Here is a 19,013-nt window from a genome sequence, read left to right as displayed (position 1 = left end):
ATGGCCAGAAAATGACGCAACGCTGCAGCACAGTGATAGCATTTGATAGCATTGATAGCACAAAACGACGCGTAAACAATAATTTCATCTCCATGTGCGTGGTGGTTGGGCTCCATGTGTGTGGCGGTTTCCCGCCAGTTGGTTCAAAACAGATGTGAATGGCCCATTGTATACCCCAAGCCACCACCGATGCCTCTTTCACAAGTGTCGCGATACTCCGTGGCGGCACGTCCCACCAATCGTTGTGCCTTTTTGTGTCATGACGTAAATATCTCGCTAGCGCTGTTATCAGCAGTTGCCCTTTGAACTCACTACGAGGACGGCCGCTCGTTTAACCACATCTTCCAGGCTCCTGACGTCAGGATCCTGACGAGGCCGTGCAGTGTGCCGCGGTTATGAACGCTGTGGCTCATACACTAGTCTATGACGATGGGGCGAACTTGCCGCAGCAAACACACTAGTTGGCCATCACGCCGGGCGAAAACAAGACGCCGGTGTCCTTGCTCTTTGACGAACATGCCGAAGACCCTCAATATTGTCAATAATGATAATATGTAAATTCACCATAGCAATACTCAATATAGCAGACCCAGAATAGTCACAGCTTCACTGGCTTCCTCTTCGTAGTAGTGGTAGTGCTCTGAATTTCTTCCTTAGGCACCCGGCTCGAGCCACAAATAGCAAGGAACTGTCCTCTGTCTTATCCTACAGATTTTCCCTTGGAATTTCTTTCATCCTCATTCATGTAAATCTCCATGGGCACTTTTTGTTTCCACTCCTTGCTTCGCTCACTTTATTTCTGATGACGCCTGGTTGTCTATTTACCGTTTCAATTACCGCGTTGCCAACTTTCTTGACCTCCAGTCCACGCTTTTTCAGGACACGCTGCGCCACCTAGTGCCACGGCCGAGAAATACGGCCTCCGAGACGAGAAGCGCCTGCGAAATTGTTCCTTCGCTCGCCACACACAAAGTGGCCCACACACACAGTGACCCCAGTTGGCCAGACGTTCAAGGAAGAGCGGTACTTACCCACTGCATTCATGGCGCCACTCGCTTAGGCGTGAAAGGCACTCAATTCAAGCATTTGTGGAGCAGTTTGCTCCACAAATGCTCCACAAGTTGGCGTCAAAGACGGTCATACAACAGCGGCACAGACCATACTGGCACAAGTTCGCATCAAAGACCAGCACAGTGTTTCTAATCTGCGCCAAATAGTTTCTTCAATATGCCTACCCAATCTCGCATCTACGCTCACCCATGTTTTCATGAAAGAGGTTCGATGAAGAGCGGCCACGTAGGTAAACCTTGGCACATGCCCCAAGTTGGCCCGGTCGTTGGTTTCAAACCTTGTTTACCTCGGCACAGCAGCTCGATGCGCTAACCATAGACCACGGACTATCCAGTCACCCAGGTAGGTGGGAAAAGGGTTAGACACAAACATAGATAGATTAGATACCGCAAAAGTGCGTCAAGTACCCTTAGAATGCTAATTCATTAAAACATAATCCTTCTAGACGTACGTGTTTATACTGCAGAGAGGGAGCTTACTGAACTTACTGAACTGACTCCGGCCACTCCATGCCTCCACTACTAAAACTTGTTACAGGTCTGTTTGGTTCACTGTGCTTAACACGGAGCGCAGTACAAGACAAAAGCCACTGTCCTCGCTTCTTTCTGTTTCACTATATCTTTCCTTGCTGTACCCCCAGCACACACTTCAAGAACTCTTTCGGATGACGCATGCTGGCTTCATGCGGTGTCAGCGTGCGGCAGGGCATTCTAGCGCCCCGGCAGTGTGATTTTTTTCGCAGTCATGTAAGACCCATGGTGGGCGGACAATCGGCTTTCACCGAATTGAATTACACTTCTCCAGGACGGTTTTCTATTTACACGTGCTTCCCCCCCTATATTCTAGGGCAATCGCTATTGATGGCACAGATTCGACACTGTGCAAACGCTAGGCGTGCCGCGCGTGCAATTTGATGGCGCACGTTTGCCTCATTATATCGAATTGGTGACAATGTTCACGAAGTCTCAAAGTATCAAGTGTGTGTTGAAGGGCCCCCTGAACCACCTCTGATAATTAAAAAGAAAAGAAACAGTCGCGCGCTCCTCTTCACACGTCGACCGTGAAGCCAACAGGTTCATGCACGCGAGGGCTGTCTCTTCCGCGTCGTGTCGCGTAAAATCATGCGCAGCGTGTATCGCAATACGCATGCGGCGACAGCAGCGTGTAGCCCCCAAAGCCCTGTTAAGCGAACGTGGGAGGACAAGAGCGTGACTTTCGGTACTCAGTTGGCGAGGGTAGAGAAAGCTAGAGAGAAACGGCTCGCTCGCTCGGCTCTACACGTGGTTTAGGCGGCCCTTTAAGCGAGTGTGATATTACGCGATCATACAGCAGGGTGACCAAAGTAAAACAGGCGCGCACTCGTAGCAGTAAACAGCGTTTGCAGGACAGCTCACCTAAGACCTTGACACCGTGTACGTGACCAGCGGAGATCCAGCCTGGAGGCGGGATCGTGACTAGGTGGTGTGAGTAATAGACGAAGCTGTCGATTATCTGCCAGTGGTGGAACCGGTAGCTTGTAAGGGTCGGTGCACCGTGGATAAACCTGAGAACAAACAAATTGAATATGCTAAGTCTCGCATCATAATAGGCAAATGTCTTGCAAAGAGGAGCGCACAGAAAGGGCTACCTCTTTTTTCGTATACAACTTCTGCGCGCCCCTTCACAAGATAGCTCTCGTATATTTTTCTTTTAGGGATGCAGAGTGCACTCACTCGTTAAAATGGTCTCAGAAGTCTCAGCGAAAAAGAATGAAGTGGCAATATAGCGGTAAATGTGAGAGAAATGCGTTAGCATTATGGTGCACCTCTTTGAGGCCCGGTAACAATCATTTAAAGCGCGTTCACCACATTGCAAAACGGTCAGGAGCTCACTAGACACGCGTCCTCCTTCTTCAAGGGCGCAACTGACGGAGCAGGCAACCGTAAGTTGCTTTATGTACGTATGCATACGGACAAAGGTTTTCGCGCCAGACCCGAAGATATAATATTAAAAAAAAGGGAAAAAGACGAACGTTATGGCCGGAGTGAATACAAGTGCAGTCGCGCTACAGGTGAATATAGAGACACCAGACACTCATCGCGTTGTCCACACGACATGCGCACAATCAAGCCCCTATCATAACACAGTGACGAAATTAAAGAAGGGCCGGGCAGTTCTAAAAATCACAGCAGATAGGAATCATCACTTGATGTAATCACATAATCATGCGGTGCTAAAGAAGTACAAGCTGCGCACGAGTGGATAACATGAACGCGAGTGCTGTTTTCCGCCCTGCGGCAGAAAGCGGGATTTAAAAATGCGACGGCATACAGATTACAATGCACACGTGGGAAAAAACCGGTATATAATGCATTCACACAAACCAAAACTTCCTATTGCTGCAATTATGCAATGTCAGTTAACATGTGTCCCGTGCAGAGCATGACATAGCCGTAGCTGCCAGTAACCGGGCATAAATACAAGCTTGCAATATAGAAAAACCTCGTGCAAACAGCCACCGTGAGCCCGTGCACAAATATATATGTATTGTCACGAGTCAACGCGAACAAGAGGCAACACGTTGAGCAGGACCGCGGAACAGCTTAAGAATCACCAGCACCAAGACATCTTCTTCGTCTTCGAGTTAGCCTGTCCTACTGCTCGGAGTCAGTTAAAGCACATACTCTCATCGTCGTTTAAACGTCTAGATAGAGTACGCGTCATTTGCTCTCTCTCTAAAAGAGCATCGCCCCGATGCTAGACAATGAAGTTCGCTTGGTGAAAAGGAAAGTCGCTCGTATAGTCACTCGATGACGTAGGGCTTCATGCGCACTACGCGCACAAATTCAGAACGGTGTTGGCGGCGCCTTGTGCAGTAAGGGCTATCTGGAACGACCTCGTATGTGGCGTCACTTAGCCGACGGAGCACTTTATAGGGTCCGAAATATCGCCTCAGCAGCTTCTCGGATAGTCCCCGTTTTCGTATAGGCGTCCAGACCCATACTCTGTCACCGGTTTCGTAAGTTACAGGCTTATGATGGGCATTATAGCCACCTGCATCGTATGCTTGCTGGGTGTATTCGCACGGGTGCGAGCTGCCTGGCTTCTTCTGCACTTTGCGTAAAAGCATCGGATCCGTGTCAATGTCGTCAGGTGCGTGTGTGGTAGCAGGCAGCGAGCATCGTCCTTACTTCACGTCCATGGACAAGACTGAATGGAGTCATCCGTGTAGTTTCTTGTTTAGCCGGGTTATAAGCAACGTGTATAAGGCAGATCTCGTCCAATCGTTGTGCTCTAGATTCACGTACATGGAAAGCATGTCTTCGAGTGTTTTGTTCAGGCGCTCTGTTAGTCCGTTTGTTTGTGATGGTAGGCTGCTGTCTTCGGTGGCTGGGCCACTGAGCATCAGGACGTTATCTAAAAGCGCGGCTGTGAATGCGGTGCCTCGGTCTGTTATGACGATTGTTGGTGCACCATGTCTCAGAACAACATTCTCTATGAAAAATCGGGCCACCTCTGCTGCTGTGCCTCTCTGGATAGCTTTTGTTTCGGCGTAGCGAGTAAGATAGTCAGTTGCTACAATAACCCAGCGGTTACCACTAGCAGAGGTAGGAAGCGGAGCCAAGAGGTCCATTCCGATCTGGTCAAATGGCGTTTGCGGTACTTGAACGGGTTGTAGCAAACCGGCTAGTTTCGGTGGAGGTGACTTACGCCGCTGACAATCTAGGCAGGTCCGAACTTGATGTTTCACAGCAACGGGCAGTCCTGGCCAATAATATCTTTGTCGCACTCTGTTCAGTGTTCGCGTGTATCCTAGATGCCCAGAAGTGACCTCGTTGTGGCATGCTTCCAGTATTTCACTACGAAGAGCAGTAGGAACGACGAGAAAATAGCTTGATCCGCTCGCTGAGAAGTTCAATTTGTATAGAACGTTGTTCCTTAAGCAAAACGATGATAACCCTCTTGCGAAAGCTTTAGGTGCTGTCTGGGTTCGTCCGTCCGAGAAATTAATCAGGTCAAGCAAGTCAGGGCCGTCACGTTGTTGTTGTGCAATGGTAGACGTGTCGAGAAGACCAAGGAATGCTGTTTCCTCTTCATCGGTCGAAGGAGCTGACTCAATGGGTGACCGAGACAGGCAGTTAGCGTCGGTATGCCGTTTCCAAGACCTGTGCAGCACCGTCAGTCTCAGGCTCCAACGTGCTAATCGCCCAGAAGAATCTTTCAGATTTGTGAGCCAGCAAAGCGAATGATCGTCGCTGATAACCTTGAAGTGGCGACCGTACAAATAAGGGCGAAATTTTGTGACCACCCATACCACGGCGAGACACTCTTTCTCAGTTGTAGAATAACTTGCCTCTGCGCGTGAGAGCGTTCTGCTTGCATAGGCGATTACTCTTTCTGTGTCCTCCTGGCACTGCACAAGAACAGCTCCGAGACCAACATTGCTGGCATCAGTGTGAAGCATTGTCGGAGCTGTCTCGTCACAGTGGGCAAGCACAGGGGGTGTTTGTAAACGGTTCCGCAAATCGGTAAATGCAGCTTGCTGTTCGTCGCCCCATACAAACGCAACGTCATCTCTCGTGAGGCGAGTTAACGGCGACGCAATGCGAGCAAAGTGTGCAATAAACCGCCGATAATATTCACAAAGGCCGAGAAAGCGCCTGACAGCCTTATATCTGAAGGAACAGGGAACTGTGCGACAGCGGCAATTTTTTTAGGATCCGGGCGGACTCCCGCGTGGCTGAAAACATGGCCAAGGAAGTCTAGTTCCTCAAAGCAAAAGTGGCATTTCTCAGGCTTTAGGGTGAGGCTGGCGGACCGTATAGAAGGCAGAACTGCTTCAAGCCGTTCGAGGTGCTCCTTAAACGTTGCGGAAAACACTATGACGTCGTCGAGATAGACTAAGCAGGTTTTCCACTTCATCCCCAAAAGCACGGTATCCATAAGCCGTTGAAAAGTAGCAGGTGCAGAGCACAAGCCGAAAGGCAAGACCTTAAATTCGTATAGTCCATCTGGCGTGACAAAAGCGGTTTTCTCACGGTCTCTCGGGTCTACTTCAATTTGCCAATAGCCGCTCTTTAAGTCAATGGAAGAGAAATAACGAGCGCTTCGAAGCCTATCTAGTGAATCGTCTGTGGGGAAGCGGATACACGTCTTTTTTGGTAACCTGATTTAGCTTTCGATAATCCACACAAAAACGCAGGCTGCCGTCCTTCTCTTTACCAAAACTACAGGTGATGCCCACGGGCTCTTGGAAGGCTGAATCACATCGTCTTCAAGCATTTGGTTTACCTGCTGTTGTATCGCTTCACGTTCTTTTGTGGCCACACGATAAGGGTTTTGGTGAATCGGTCTCGCTTCGTCCTCTGTGATTATGCGGTGCTTGGTTAGGGGCGTTCGACCAACTCTCGACGTCGTCGCAAAGCAGTCGTGGAACTCGGCCAGTAGCGCAAGAAGTCGTTCTCGCTCGTGCTGCGGTAAAGTAGCCTTTACGTCAAGCACAGGGGCTGGGTCTAGCGCATGCGCTTCTTCTAGTACTGAAAAGCACCCACGAACATCAGCGACATCGTCAAAATAGGCGACAGCCGTGTCCTTTGGTAGGTGCCGTCGCTCTGTGCTAAAATTGGTCAACAACAGGTTCGTGCGCCCATCGGTGACATTTACGATGCCTCGCGTAACGGCGATGCCGTGAGTAAATAACAAGGAGGTTAGTTGGTCTGCAACTCCTTCACAATCAAACGGTACGTCACATGCGACCGAAACAAGGATACAAGAGCGAGGTGGGACAACCACGTCGTTTTCGATTAGACGACAGGCGATGCGTTTCGGCGATAAGCAGGGAATTAAATCTGGAGTCCTGTGAAACGTAACCAAGCGGTCCGGGATGTTGATTATGGCGTCGTATTCCCGTAGAAAATTCATGCCTATGATTAAATCTTTACAGCATGTTGCAAGAACTACGAAAGTTGCCACGAAGGACGAACCTCCTATGGTGACTCTCGCCGTACAGCTTCCAGCAGGCGTGAGTAGTTGGCCGCCGCCGCTTATATGGGGTCCATTTCAGGGCGTTTTTACTTTCTTAAGGCGAACGCCTAGAGCTTGACTCATTATCGAATAATCGCCACCAGTGTCGACTAGCGCTGTCACTTGCTGTCCGTCAACTGAAACAAAATATCGGCGCTCACAATTTTGTCGGTGTTAGAATTTGTCGGCTTCACGGCATCCGGCGGCGGGATCATTGGGGGTTTTTCATCGTCTTGTTGGCCCGCAACCACACCCCCAGAGGTCGCCACCGTTAGTTTCCCCGGCGTGGACTGGGCGACCTTCTTCCCCGGATGTCAGCAAAAGTACGTCCACTCGGTGCAGATAAATGAGTAGGGGACTGAGAGCGTGACCGCCGGCCAAATCGGTCTGGTGGTTGGGCTGAGAGTCATCGTTCGAGTGTGCGTTGCGGGAACACCTTGAAAAGCAGCGTCGTTGCGGCGTAGCATGTAGTCGCCACTGGTGCGTCGACCGTCAGACCAGGATTGATAAGGTCGAAATGAGGCATCGCGGTACCAGCAATAGCGGGAAACATGGCCGATGCCTCCGCAGTGATAGCAGAGGGGGCGCCTAGTGCCAGTGCGCCATACGTCCGTTCTTCGAATTTGCGGCCGCCTCGAAGGCTCGTCTTGCGGCGGTGACCAAAATGCAGCTGGCGGCGGCTGGTGGTAGGACGGGATCGGCACAACGGGCGGATGTCTCAAAGGTTCCTCTGTTGGTGATGACCATGGTGTGGCCCTCGGTGGCTGATGGTGCGACCGCATGGGCGTCATAGCTGGTTGACGTCGGACAACGTCGGCGTAACTTAGGGGGCGCTGCTGGTGAACAGGATCGCCTGCCCAAAATGCTTGCCTAACTTCATCACGGACGATTTCAGCGACTGATGCCATGGGTGGGCCCACTGCTGGTGAACAGAGCTTCTGAAGTTCTTCGCGAAGAATCTCCCGAATTAGATCACGGAGGGAGTTCTGACTGGTAACGGTCATTGCAGCGGAGTTGATAGGAGTGCTGGTGGGCAAGCGATCGTACTGCCTGCCTCTTAGATGGAGTGCGCGTTCAATACCAGTGGCTTCCTTTATAAAATCAGCCACGGTACTCGGTGGATTGCGCACAAGTCCGGCGAAGAGTTCCTCTTTTACGCCACGCATAAGGTAGCGCAACTTCTTTTCCTCGGGCATGTGAGGGTCAGCTCTACGACACAGGCGGGTCATGTCCTCGGCAAACATTTCCACAGTTTCATTGGGTTTCTGGAAGCGCAACTCAATTAGTTGCTGGGCATGGTCCCGTCGATCAACACTCGCAAATGTTTCAGTGAGCTGATGTTGGAAATCATTCCATGTGGCGATGTTGGCTTCACGGTTCTTAAACCACGTGCGAGAACTACCGTCAAGGAGAAATAGACGTGGAGAGCTTTTGTTGAACAGTCCACCCATTGACCTTGGCAACACGTTCGTACTGGTCAAGCCAGTCTTCAACATCTTCATGTGCGCCACCATGAAACCGATCGGGAACCAGTGGTTGCAGAAGAGTTACCTGGGACGGACTGTGAGTAGAGCTGTCTTGTGGAACTCGTAGAACCTGTGGCGGGTGGTGGTCGCCAGTGACAGAGGTAGACAGGGCTCGGACGAGCGTTCTTGCAGGGGGTTGAGCTCGGGAGCAAGGCCTAGCAACCGCCGACTGAGCGATGCACAGGAGTTATTGGATATGGGCTGGATGAACGGCTTCCGGGAGGAGTCCGGATCATCAAGCGGGGTTGTGTACCCAGCACTTCCACCATTGTCACGAGTCAACGCGAACAAGAGGCAACACGTTGAGCAAGACGGCGGAACAGCTTAAGAATCATCAGCACAGACATCTACTTCGTCTTCGAATTAGCCTGTCCTACTGCTCGGAGTCAGTTAAAGCACATACTCTCAACGTCGTTTAAACGTCTAGATAGAGTACGCGCATATATATATATATATATATATATATATATATATATATATATATATTTTATAGAATATATTGTAGCGAAGAAGAGACGCTAGTGGGTCAACGCTAGTGGGTCGAGCGCTTTTGATCGGCAACCGCTCTCGTGCTCAAAAGCTGTTACTGCGCTGACCGTTGACGTTGCGCAGCTCCCAGCTCTGTCGAATAAACACCTTTAGAATTGGTGGATTGTGCTGGGTAACCTCAGTATATCATCCTGGAACTCCGATCCCATACCCTACCATCTACCATGCCCCAAGACGCCTCCGAGCAAACTCATGCCACACCCGCTGCGTGTCCCGGGGTACCTCGACACCGCGACCCTCCGATCTACACAGGAGCGGACGACACTGACGTGGACGAATGGCTCACGGCGTATGACAGGGTAAGCGCCCATAACAAGTGGGACGAAGCGGACAAACTGCGCCATGTTCTGTTCTACCTTGCTGGTGTGGCCAGCCTGTGGTATAACAACCATGAAGCAGAGTTCCAGACATGGTCCGAATTTAAGACTTCCTTCGCCGATGTATTTGGTCGCTCTGCTGTTCGCAAGATGCGTGCCGAGCAGCGTTTGCAAAACGAGCTCAACAGCCAGGTGAAACATTCACCAGCTACATTGAAGATGTCCTCGACCTATGCCGGAAAGTCAATTCGACTATGGCAGAGTCTCATCGACTCCAAAACATACTGAAGGGCATTGAGGACGACGCCTTTAACATGTTGCTGGCCAAAAATCCTCGCTCTGTGGCCGAAATTATCCTGCTGTGCCAGAGCTATGAAGAACTCCGCAGGCAGCGATCACTTACCGTCGATCTCTACGGGACGAAACACCTCGTGGTTTGGCTGCCATGTCCGACCAGACAGCTTTGCTCGCAGAGATGAAGGCGTTCGTCCGCGAGGAAGTTGCCCGGCAACTCTCGTTGATGGATTTTGCACAGCCGCAGCGGTACACGCGCCAACGCCGAGTTTTGCGCCTCCGCTTCGCCGCGCCATAGGGCAAGAAATCAACGACGTTTTGCCTGAACACCGCCGGCACGTTCCGGCGGCGAACCTCACAGCTACGCTGAAGTCATGGCCAGACCCGACAGATCCCGACGGCTGTACCACTCAGCTACGCGGAAGTCGTCACCCAGCCCCAACAACTCCCTCAACGGGGCCCTCTCACCTACGCCGAAGCCCTCGCTATGTCTCGACCACAACCTGGCATGCAATCACTTCATCAGCCGCCCCGTCCAACCTGTCCTCCCAAGGGATGGGACCTGTCGCGCGAATCGGTGGCGTACAGCGGACAATCGGCCGATAGTTGGCGTGCGGTACGCAGGCCACGTCGCACGCACTGTAGTCCCGTGCAGTCGCCTAGCGCTACACCATATGCGCCAATTATGGTGGATTCACCGCGCCCATATTACGATGATGAACGTCGTGCTGCGTCACCACCATTCCGCCGGTCTGCCACCATCCGCCGCTCACCTTCTCCACGTCGACGCTCCCCATCACCAATGCGGCCTCGTCCCGAAGCTCGGGAAGAGGAAAACTAGTCGTCGCAGTCCATCAGGCAAGGGCTGATATGCCGTCGAAACGCGAAAGTCCACAACGTAGCCCGACCAATGTGATAGAAGTGTTAGTTGACGGTGTGCGCATGTATGCCCTCGTAGACACCGGAGTCGCTGTATCAGTTATGGACGCAAAGCTTTGTCGCTTCCTTCGAAAGGTCACGACCCCCTTGCTGGATTCTCCCTCCGCACAGCAGGCGCACAGCGTATTGACCCGATAGCGGCGTGCACCGCTCGTGTTCTCATCGAGGACGTTGTATACGCCGTCGAATTTATTGTGATTTGATCGTGCTCCCACGAAGTTATCCTGGGGTGGGACTTCCTTGCCCGCCACAATGCCATCATTCATTGCGCACGGGCCGAACTAGAACTGTCGCCGATGTCAGGTATGACGCCTGCCAATAATGCTTCTTTTGTGAACAAACTACTCGTCAGGCACGACACCAACGTGCCTCCCAACTCGTCATTGATTGTCGCTATGCATTGCAGCAGCCTCTCCGACGCCGTCGCACTACTTTCTCCATCCGGCCGCATTTATAATCGAAAAGGTCTGCTGCTACCTTTTGCGACAGTGAACGTGAAACAGGGCTCTACTGCTATTTTCGTCTGTAACCCCTTGCCATACCCTGGGATGCTGCTTCAAGGCGAATGTCTTGGCTATGTGGAAGCGATCGACGCCGTACAAATTACGGATGCTCCCGAAGACACGTCCTTAGCCAGTTACAGCACGCTCGGTTCTATCTCTAAGTCCGACCCTTTACCCACAGCCACAGATGTGCTCGATTCATCTATTGCCAATGGTCTCACCCCAGCTCAGCGTTCTCAGCTCCTGCGCATCTTAGAAGAATTTCGTTCTTCTTTTGATGTTGGGCAACCTTCCCTGGGCCGGACGTCTGCTGTCACGCATCGTATTGACACTGGCTCCCAATCGCCATTGCGGCAACGCCCATATCGCGTCTCTGCCGCTAACCGTCGTGTGATTAGTGAGCAAGTCGACGAAATGCTTCACTGCGAAGTAATCCGACCCTCAAACAGTCCTTGGGCATCTTCTGTCGTCCTTGTTACGAAAAAAGATGGCTCTGTACGGTTCGGTGTTGACTATCGGCGCCTGAACAAGATCGCTCGCAAAGATGTAAACCCGCTACCGCGAATTGATGACGCTATCGATAGCCTACAAGGAGCTGAATTCTTTTCATCTCTAGATTTACGCTCCGGCTATTGGCAAGTGCCCATGGCTGACGCCGATAGGCCGAAGACAGCCTTTGTCACACCCGACGGCTTATACGAATTTAACGTCATGCCGTTTGGACTTTGTAATGCGCCAGCAACCTTCGAACGCATGATGGACACAGTTCGGCGCGGCTTGAAGTGGCACACATGTTCATGTTACCTAGACGACGTGGTTGTTTTTGCCCATGACTTCACCACTCACCTTCAACGCCTCCGGCGTGTTTTGACGTGCCTAACAAACGCTGGCCTACAACTGAACCTAAAGAAGTGCCGATTCGCAGCGCGGCAGCTCACGATACTGGGTTACGTCGTCTCGAAGGATGGAATCCTCCCCGATCCAGCCAAACTTCGTGCAGTCGCCGAATTCCCGAAACCGACGTCCGTCAAAGAACTGCGCAGTTTCGTGGGCTTATGTTCCTACTTCAGGCGCTTCATTCGTAATTTCGCCGCCGTCATATCGCCCCTGACGAAGCTCCTTGGAAACAACAGACCCCTCCATTCGTGGTCATCCGAGTGCGACGAAGCGTTCGCAAAGCTCCGTCGTTTGCTGACGTCTCCCCCCATTTTGCGTCACTACGGCCCAACGGCACCTATTGAGGTACACACGGATGCCAGCGGTGTTGGCCTCGGCGCTGTCCTAGCGCAACGCAAACAAGGCTTTCTGAATATGTTGTGGCATATGCAAGCCGTACGCTTACTAAGGCCGAGACCAATTACACCGTCACGGAAAAAAATGCCTGGCGATCATCTGGGCGCTTACTAAGTTCCGGCCCTATTTGTATGGTCGCCAATTTGATGTCACGGACCACCATGCATTATTCTGGCTGTCGTCATTGAAGGATCCCTCAGGCCGTCTCGCCCGCTGGGCACTTCGATTGCAGGATTACGATATCCGCGTACTTTACCGCAACGGACACCAGCATGCTGACACTGACGCCCTCTCACGTTCTCCCTTGCCTGACGACAATGCCTGCTGCTCACTATCCCAGCTTGACGTTTCTTCCATCGACATTGGGACCATCGCTCCCGAGCAGCGCAAGGAACCCTGGATTGCCTCCCTCATAGACTTCCTTGCTGATCCGTCATCGCAGCCCAACCACTCGTGCATTGCGCCGTCAAGCTCGCCAGTTCTCCATTAGCGATGCACCTGCTCACCGACGCAATTTACACCTCGACGGACGCAGTGGTTTATTAGTAGTACCTCGAAGCCTCCGTTCGGAAATCTGCGCATCGTTCCACTCTGATGCACAGGGGTGTACACTCGGGACTTTTCAAAAACTTACCGGCGCATTCCGACAAGCGCTACTATACTGGCGAGGAATGTACTACTACTTGTCAGAAGTTTCGTTCGCTCATGCCCAGACTGCCAGCGCCGGAAATCTTCACCCCAGCTCTCGCCAGCTGGTCTGCAGCCTCTAACCCTGCCCAACCGGACCGTTCAGTCGCGTCGGAATCGATCTGTATGGACCACTTCCTTTGACATCAGCTGGTAACCGCTGGGCCATTGTTGCAGTCGATCACCTCTCACACGATACGCCGAAACGGCCGCCCTTTCGGCAGTAACAGCGCGCGACGTTGCCACATTCCTGCTTCGCCGATTCATTCTGTGGCATGGTCCCACCTGAAGAACTGCTTCAGCGATCGCGGACGCGTCTTCTTGTCGGAGGTAGTTGAAGCCATCCTCAAAGAGTGCAACGTTGTTCATCGCACAACTACGGCGTACCACCCTCCAACGAATGGCCTCACTGAACGCTTCAACCGTACGCTCGGTGATATGCTTTCAATGTACGTCGCCATCCGACCACACGAAACTGGGACGCCACCCTGCCCTTCGTAACCTACGCGTATAACACCGCTACGCAGACCACCACTGGTTTTTCACCATATTCTTACTGTATGGTCGGCACCCTTCGCACACCATCGACACAATTCTGCCGTATCGGCCGTATGCATCTGGTTTCGTGCCTATCTCTGCCACGGTCAGACATGCAGAAAAGTGCCGCTACCTCGCTCGGGCATTTACTACCGAAGATCAAGAGCGCCAGGAGGAGCCGCGCAGTGACGCCACTTTCACGCTCACCTTCGATCCGGGAGCGCTCGTGTGGCTCTCAGTCCCTTTGACTGCCCCTGGCCTCTCATCAAAGCTGGTTCCGAAATATGAAGGCCCTTATCGTGTCATCGAACGCGCATCTCCTGTGAACTATGTAATATAACCAGTCGAGCCATCTTCAGACATGCGCCGCCGTGGACGAGACATTGTCCATGTCGACCGTCTAAAGCCTTACTACGACCCGCTCATTGTGACGAACTGTTAGGTCGCCGGACGGCTCCCTTATCGCTCCCGGGGGTGATTGTAGCGAAGAAGAGACGCTAGTGGGTTCAACGCTACTGGATCAAAACGCTAGTGGGTCGAGCGCTCTTGATCGCAACGGCTCTCGTGCTTGAAAGCTGTTACTGCTGGCTGACCGGTGATGTTGCGCTGCTCCAAGCTCTGCCGAATAAACACCTTTAGAATATATATATATATATATATATAGATATATATAATATATATAATGAACTGGTCATGTTAATTGGTGATGCAGGTTAATTTTCCTATGTTTTGTTAATACCACACGAAAGAGTTTTGAAGTTGTATATCAGGTAAGATTCGTGACTAAACGATTGTGGTGGGAAGGAAAACCATATTCCAGGATACACAACAACGGCACCGCCGAGTGGCGCTGGCGCGCCGGCGTGAGCGCCGCATGCGGCGAAAATCTCAACGGAGCGGGTGTACACCTTTCTCCTTCACACCGCCTTGATTGGCCTGCTGCACTGCACGTGTTTGCGCAGGTCTCATAGCGCGCACGTGCACGATGATTCGCGCTTAGATCGGCCTTCAAGAAGTTCTGTGCGGTGGACAACTATTTTCGCGGGCTGCAATGTGACGAAAGGGCAGCTTCTCCTTAGCCTGTAGTGACGCGGTGCAGTTCATCGGAGACGACATCGTCCTCGCCATGGGGAAGTGCGTTTCGCAGTCAAGACGACGTGTTTACGACGTGCATTTAGAGGTAAGCACAATGTTCTTGCACATTCATAATTGCATTCCTGTTTTGTTTCGTTGCTGTGCGCTCTCGATTTTGGTCTCAGGGGCTCTTAATTAAATACATAAAAAGGAGAACTCGTCTTTCTCGGCAACTACTGCACCAAATTGTGATGAGGTTTGTTGCAACTGCGATACCTGTCCTTGGCGCAGAGCTACAAGTTTGTAAACTTCGTGCTTCTATTTTTCTCAAACTTACATATTGCCGCACCTGTAACTTATTAATCGAAGTACAGGCGCGGAAATATTTTATTTTTTTTAAATTCAAGCCCTAAATCGAAATTCCGTTTGCAACACATTCATTAAAATTGATTCAGGGTTATTCCAGAAAAGCGTTTCCGCGTTTTACATGTACTTAAATAAGCGGCATCGGAGTTGGGCCCGAAATAAAGCTTCCTCTTAAGCGTCCCTGACGCAAGTGACAGCTTTTAGTTGAGATATTTAACCTTACTAGCACCCATCCAAGCGCACATGCGATACGCTGTAAGTTATCCTGTCATTTTTTTGGTAACGTATGGCACACATCGGTATCATGATTCCGTATGTGCTATTTCACGGTCACACTTCCTTTTCGCGAACTTGATTGATACCCCAGTCACACGGTGCACTTTCGATAGCGATGAAGTTCTTCACTCGCGATTGGTTAATTTGCGCAATCTGCGGGAAAGAGCTCATCGCTGTCGAGAAATTTTATCTTGGTCGCGATCGAAAGTGCACCGCGTGTCTGGGCTATGACTGCTCACACAGTAAGAGCTAGTTCACTGCGTCTTTGTGCTAGAAAATTAATATGCACACAACAACGCGCAATGCATTTTCCTTTTCGCAGCTGTCATGGTCGTGCCCCCTAAAAGGAGAGCTTCGCATTTCCTGCGGCAAGTGCGCTTGCATTGCTGTTGTACGGGGTCAGTGCAAGCATGCAGTGGCCGTATGCCTCTACCTGTGAGGAGGCCAGCTGCACAAGCCGACCTCAGCAGTGGGGAAAGCCCAGCGCAGAGCCCCGGATGCAGAGATCACAAAACTTATCAGACGTGGTGCCTCGTAAGTTTGCCGCATAACAACATTCACCAGCAATGTGGCGCAACATACAAAAACCTTTGCTCACAGTAGGAAAAAGGCTCTGAATGGAGAGTACAAACACGTCACTGACCTATAATTGGGAATATTATTTTGTTTTTGTGTAATTTAGAACATTTATTTCATAGGTAGACACTGCTATGCTCAGTATAGTTACACACCTTAAGGCATCTTAGTGCTGAGTTATATTACATTCAACTGACTTTATGTACACATTGACATAGGAACCAAAATGTGTCAATACATGTCACCTGCTGTCTCTTAATTTGTGCAACAGGTAAGAAATCAACAGCTCCAGACATCCAATTTGTGCCAAGAACAACACTGATGAGCTACCCGGGATTGACTGCCCCCTAAAAGAAGTGCTCGAGTTGAAGCACTTCAGTGCTGATGAGCTTACTTGCAGAGAGGTGCTCGACACAGTTGTTGGATTAGGTATCGAAGGCCGCAGAGAAAGACATCCTTGAGAACCTTCTCAAACAAATGTCACACCGGCCTGTGTACCATCTTCTGAATGTGATGGAGCATGGGACAACCCAGAAAAAAGATTTTTTGGTGGAAATGAAAAGTGATCACAGAGAAAAGTATCAAGAAAAGGTAACTCTTGAGCAAAGTCCATGTCAATTAGCTTTATTGACACACGGACAATCAAGCTGTGCATGGTATGTAAGAATTAAATTTTAGAGTTGGAATGCACACAATGGGCTGGAGTGACATATTTCATGTTTCCCAATATGCAGATGTCATCAGTAGAGGAGGCTTCGCATCAACAGTACCAAAGCACGCCTGATTCGGACAAAAAGGGATGACAAAGGGTTTCAGAAAGCTGTTCAGCAACTTCTGAAATCCAGCTCCTACAAGAGTACTGCCACGTGCTATGATGCGTTTTTCACTTCACACTACCGAAATGGAAAGAATAATTGCGGCTTTGGCGAGCCTGAATTGCCTTTATTGGGTTATACACAAAACCATTAGTAGTGATTTTGTATTGTACTGTCACAAAAATATCATTGCAGGAATTAGAACTCAAGGCGCAGCACGAAAGTACCTGGAGAGAAGGCATGGGGCAAGAATTGTGCAGGTAGGACTCCTTCCTTTTATGTAAAGCACTGAAGGCGCACAAATTGTATTCTGCATATAGCGTTATTCCCAAACCTCATTGTCATATCTGTAGACTGGACTGGTTGTTCTTTCTGAGCAACCTTGGCACTGCTGCAGCCCTGACGGACTTGTACAGCTTGCTAATGAGACTATCCTGATTGAAATAAGTGCACATATAAATTCAAAGATGCACCATTTATCAGATATGAAGAACGGCATTGTGAGCTTCCATATTTGATATTCATTATGGCATATTTCAATTAAGAAAGTCACATCAACACTACACTAAGTTGCAGGTACAAATGTATTCTTCATTTGCAGAAAACTTGGCTCTTTGTGTAGAGTCAAGATAAGTGTGTAATAGTTGCTGTGAAGAGGGATGAAGCGCTTTTGTGGGAGCTCATCCCTAAAATGGAATATTTTTATTTCAAGTTTTTTGTGCCTCCTTTGTTTTAATATTATTTTAACGGTCTCCATCGCGTGAGTTTTACTTTTAGGTCCACAATTTTAAAGAGGTATTCTGCGAAGTATTGCTGGCATCATGTCCGCAAAATGTCCGCGAAATGTTTATGTTCTCACAATGTGATATTTTTAGCTCGCTTTAAAAATGCTTAGGGGTATATGCACTTTAAAAGTTGCAATGTTCAAACGTACAGTCATTTCTTGTCAGAGCTTTGAAAGTGCAGTGCTTTTCTTTTAATCGGTAGGTGTGATGTCTTTAGTCTATAAACAATATTTTAGTGCCACGCAATTCTGGATGAAACATGCATTTATTTATTTCTGCCATGTGTGATGTTTTTTACTGCATACTGGTAGATGAAGTGGGAGAGTGTGTTTTACACTGTTACTACCTACGAGTTGGCATGGGACATGCCCGAGTTTTGAAAATGTGAATACACTGCCTTCATAAAGATTTGTGGGTCTAGTCTACATGCAATATACTTGTATCACACTGTCCTGTAGAAAACTTTAGTATTTATTTTATACTTTCTGATGTGTGTAAGATGTACTACATCCACATAGTGCTTAGGTCTACATTAATACCAGTTGAGTGGCGTGGCTATGCCACAGCTTTGAAAATATGAATACAGTGTCTTCAATATATGTAACGTGTCTAGCCTACATGCAATGTTTAGTGGCCTCACTTGGCAGGAGAAAACATGTGCAGTTATCTATTTTATCATTTGCGATATTTTTAAAGATGGTCCATCCAGGTATAAAAAACTCGAATAATATGTGTTTATGCTTATGTTACTACCTGTTCAGTGGGCACAGATATGCCAAAGCTTTGAAAATGAGAGCACAGTGCCTGTTTGATTTTACGATGTATCTAATGTATATCCGATATTTTAATACTCTTTTGGACAGGGCAGTTACTTTTGTATTCTACGTTTCAATGCAATTTCAATGTTACTGAATGTACTTGCCTTTACGCGTTTAATTTGAAATATGTGTAATCAATAAAAATGTGGTGTCATGAATTTATGATGCTGGGCAACATAGCATGCTTACATGCAGTAGTTTTAGTGCAAATATGTTACTGAGGATGCCAATTTACATTTGCTACCTGCGCGTGGCATAGTTGCTTTTAATCAAGTCACATAAACATTTGCTTTTGTCTTAAAAATCGCATTACTACACATATTGCAAGAATGCTCTGTGCTTGGAATTCTACAGGTTACATCATTTCATAAAACGTTCTTTCCTATGACAAATTAAAAACGTAGAGTCAATAATCCCATTGTTTGTCTATTCTAGAAGCTTGCCGATACCTGAAAAACAATACATCAAGAAACACACAATGTGATTTTCAAGAGGGTTAAAAGGATAGCAGATGATAAGCTGGCTAGTTTTGTTCAATGTCCACCTCGGGGTTCGAGGTACAATATCTGGCAATGGTTAGAGAA

This window comes from Dermacentor silvarum, chromosome 7 (genome assembly GCF_013339745.2).
Source record: "Dermacentor silvarum isolate Dsil-2018 chromosome 7, BIME_Dsil_1.4, whole genome shotgun sequence".
Classification (NCBI taxonomy): domain Eukaryota; kingdom Metazoa; phylum Arthropoda; class Arachnida; order Ixodida; family Ixodidae; genus Dermacentor; species Dermacentor silvarum.
This window is presented reverse-complemented; position numbering follows the sequence as displayed.